We start from the raw sequence: 4,478 nt of genomic DNA, 5'->3' as shown, positions 1-4,478 counted from the left end.
CCTTCAAAACTTCAATTGAGGCCAAACTTTTGTAGGATTCGCATTGCAAAGATCCCCAAGAGTCTATTAAAGTGTTTGAATCCATAGTGCTTGATAAAATGCTTGAAAGAAAATTTATAAATTTTATTTCCGACTTGACAATTCTATTAATCATATTTGTTTGTTCTGTATTTTCTTGGGGATTAGAAACAGTTAAATTTGGAAAAGATTATAAAAGCACTTGCATATACTTAGCTTGCGTTCATTTTCCCCCCATGTTATATGCTAAGTTATCAGTGTTGTTTGGTTCTCAAGGATTGGTTGGTCTCATTGTGCTTTCTTTATTGTTGCTTATGTCAATCTTGGTTAACTAACACGAGTGAAAAAAATTAACATAGCTACGGGTAAGAAATTTTTTATTATTTTAAGTGAATAATTTGACAGCAAATTTTGGATTAAGGATTATTTGACAATAAATTTTTAAAATAATCACCACAATCTACCCATATTCTATATGTCCTACTTAATGACAAAAACTCAGTTGCCAAAAATAAAAAACAAAGAAATAAACAAAGAGAACCACAAAGGTACAAATTAAGAACTAAGTGGGTAGAAAAAATGATGTGGTGTCTTCATTATTTGAAGGTTAGCTTAAAATCTATATAAACTTGGAATCTCTTTGTATGAAAACCTGTCTGCTTCTTGGTTTAAAAAAAAAATTGTTAAATATGTTTTACAGGTACACCTTTATAAAATATGTTGAACCATGTCTAGCACAACCATCAAATAGATGTTTTATAGGCCAATTTCCACATCTCTCTCTCCACATACTTACAAGAAATACCTTGAGTGTAGAAAGAGCCAACACAATGCAGATCAATATGGTTGGCGGAATACACATAAGAATGGCTCCAATTGTTCCCACGGGTATCTTGTAAGGCCGAGATGCAAATGGATGTTTTACTCGTAACCATACAAATGCTAGGAATTCCAAAATCATTCCGAAACAGTACAAGAAATTTTTCTGCTGCTACAATCTCTTGGAAGCTCAGCCATGACAGCAAGAGCTCACCAATGGCTGAGAATAGAAACCCTATTAGAGGAGTTCCATAACGAGACCTCTTGCCAAAGAACTCATGTAGCATCCCTCGTTCCGCCATACCCAAAAGTTGGAAAGAGTCACTGCTCATCTCAGCTACATACATCCCCATATTCGACATTGTTGAAGCACCTTGGATCCACCATCTCAACCAAACTCCCCCAATAATTTTAGCAATATCCGAGAAATACCTAACGGTCCACAACTCACGGTTGACTGGAACAGCACCAGTACCAATTAAAAGAGGGAAGAAATATCCAAGAACTACCAATATCAAAGCATAAAGTAGAGCCTTTGGAAGTGTTCTCTTTGGGTTGTCCACCTCACCAGCAAGGGTGCTTTATTGCGTCCCAATAATTTAGATTCCAAAATAAAGTGTTTAAATACAAATTCCAATCCACATTATGTCGATTTACCTCTAACCATCTAGAAGGCTCCAGCTTTGGAATTGCCACAAGCCCCATAACTACGAAAGGAAGAATTGAGAAAATTCCTAAAAGAACAGCAACCCATCCAACAATGGTCAATCCCCTATAGTTCATGTAAGTGAGGATAATAGTCAAAGCTAACACGGCTAGGATTCTCGGTAAACCACCACCTAAAGCTGGGATTGTCGACTTTAAATAATCAAGAAACAAAATTGGGTAGAGCGCGTTATCAATAACCCCACTTAGCCATTTCATCCAACCTTGCTGAAACCCCCAATAAGGACCTAATGCAGCCGAAACCCAAACCACATAACCACCATTCTCAGGGAACATGGTACCCATCTCAGCAGTTATTAATGCCTCAGGAACACTCCATATGAAGGGGAAAACCAAGAAGCCGATAAGGGCTAAAAGAGGACCAGCAGCACCCACAGTATCCTCAATCCCAAATGGCCCCCCAGAAACCTCATAGAAGATGAGGAACACAAGAGGTAGAATTGAAACTTTTTTGAACTTCTACCCTAGGAAGAGGTACTGCACCAACTGACACATATTCATCACCACTATAGTCTCCCATTGCAATAGATGCTTGCCTATTTGATGTATTCCTCAATTTCTACATGCATCATCATGTTCTCAATAAATTAAACATTGGGATTTCTCTCTGATATAAGAATTTTCTTTTTATTTAAAACACACACACACAGTTTTAAGAGACCATTGTCCATGCTTTAAGAGATTGCCCCAAAGCCAAGTGTTTTTGGAACTCCTTGATGCTTCCTATGTCATCGAATATCTTTTATGGAGTGCCTCTAGTTGATTGGCTTAAAATCAACAGCAAAAGCTCTCGGATTAGCGTTATTTTTGATATGGAGTAGGGTAGATAAGCTCTAGTTGGTGCAGTACCTCTTCCTAGGGTAGATAAGTTCAAAAAAGTTTCAATTCTGCCTCTTGTGTTCCTCATCTTCTATGAGGTTTCTGGGGGGCCATTTGGGATTGAGGATATTGTGGGTGCTGCTGGTCCTCTTTTAGCCCTTCTTGGTTTTCCTCTTCATATGGAGTGTTCCTGAGGCATTAATAACTGCTGAGATGGGTACCATGTTCCCCGAGAATGGTGGTTTATGTGGTTTGGGTTTCGACTGCATTAGGTCCTTATTGGGGGTTTCAGCAAGGTTGGATGAAATGGCTAAGTGGGGTTATTGATAACGCGCTCTACCTAGTTTTGTTTCTTGATTATTTAAAGTCGGCAATCCCAGCTTTAGGTGGTGGTTTACCGAGAATCCTAGCCGTGTTAGCTTTGACTGTTATCCTCACTTACATGAACTATAGGGGATTGAACATTGTTGGATGGGTTGCTGTTCTTTTAGGAATTTTCTCAATTCTTCCTTTCGTAGTTATGGGGCTTGTGGCAATTCCAAAGCTGGAGCCTTCTAGATGGTTAGAGGTAAATCGACATAATGTGGATTGGAATTTGTATTTAAACACTTTATTTTGGAATCTAAATTATTGGGACGCAATAAAGCACCCTTGCTGGTGAGGTGGACAACCCAAAGAGAACACTTCCAAAGGCTCTACTTTATGCTTTGATATTGGTAGTTCTTGGATATTTCTTTCCTCTTTTAATTGGTACTGGTGCTGTTCCAGTCAACCGTGAGTTGTGGACCGTTAGGTATTTCTCGGATATTGCTAAAATTATTGGGGGAGTTTGGTTGAGATGGTGGATCCAAGGTGCTTCAGCAATGTCGAATATGGGGATGTATGTAGCTGAGATGAGCAGTGACTCTTTCCAACTTTTGGGTATGGCGGAACGAGGGATGCTACATGAGTTCTTTGGCAAGAAGTCTCGTTATGGAACTCCTCTAATAGGGTTTCTATTCTCAGCCATTGGTGAGCTCTTGCTGTCATGGCTGAGCTTCCAAGAGATTGTAGCAGCAGAAAAATTTCTTGTACTATTTTGGAATTCCTAGCATTTGTATGGTTACGAGTAAAACATCCATTTGCATCTCGGCCTTACAAGATACCCGTGGGAACAATTGGAGCCATTCTTATGTGTATTCCGCCAACCATATTGATCTGCATTGTGTTGGCTCTTTCTACACACAAGGTATTTCTTGTAAGTATGTGGAGAGAGAGAGAGATGTGGAAATTGGCCTTGTGATGCAGCCTTGTCTCAAGTATGTGGAGAGAGAGATGGATCAAGATCTCCGTTAGTTCTGACCTCCCAGATCTTCATGGTAGTAATCAAGCCAGCAATGATGCCTTAATAGATTAATGCGTTCTGATTTATAAATATGCATGGGAAATATTCCACTGTGATGGTGCTAAGCTGCGTGACAAGTACCACATGCCACAATTATCAAGTTGGCACAATATTTGTTGGCAACTGGAATGCAAGGTAGTACTGTTATCTAATTTACTCATTTGCATTCTTTTTGCACGTAGCTATTTGCAGTTACTAGCTGTTTATCATCTGATGATTGGTGGGAGGGAGGATTGAAAGTTGAGACGTTAGTGAATGTACAAGGAAGACATAAATTTGGTTTTAGTAGATTTCAACACAGTTTCTTTTTTAATTAATTCCCGACTTTCATTAATGACACAATGTTGGAATGAAGGATTGTGATTTTAGTAATCTTTAAAATAAGTTATTACATGTTGGGGAAGCATCTTTGCTTTGCTAATGCTATTCATTGTAGTTGTCTTGGGGCTGTGTATTCAATCTTAAGATTTTTATTTTAGACAAAGTTTTGAGGTTTAGTTTTGTTTGATCTTCTGCACTATTACACCAAGTTAAACCTTGAGTCAATTTGGAAATAGGAAAATAACATGAATAACGACAATAAATAAAAGAGGGTTGCATTGTAATCAATGTAGATTGCCAGAGGTTCAGACGGTCAAATTTCCTTAGCCCCCAATCATGCTTGCATGATTCAACAGAGCATTCAACCTTTTGGGGTTGGCCCCTTGGGTCT

At 38.7% G+C, this 4,478-nt stretch overlaps 2 pseudogenes; one reads left to right on the top strand and one right to left on the bottom strand.

Moving 5' to 3' along the window:
• Positions 1-712: 712 nt before the first annotated feature.
• On the bottom strand, positions 713-2,432 carry LOC115961785 (annotated as a pseudogene).
• On the top strand, positions 2,289-4,242 carry LOC115961777 (annotated as a pseudogene).
• Positions 4,243-4,478: the final 236 nt, after the last annotated feature.

The sequence above is a fragment of the Quercus lobata genome, chromosome 2, assembly GCF_001633185.2.
Source record: "Quercus lobata isolate SW786 chromosome 2, ValleyOak3.0 Primary Assembly, whole genome shotgun sequence".
Lineage (NCBI taxonomy): Eukaryota > Viridiplantae > Streptophyta > Magnoliopsida > Fagales > Fagaceae > Quercus > Quercus lobata.
The sequence above is the reverse complement of the archived record's forward strand: the minus strand, read 5'-3'. Positions and strand labels throughout refer to the sequence as shown.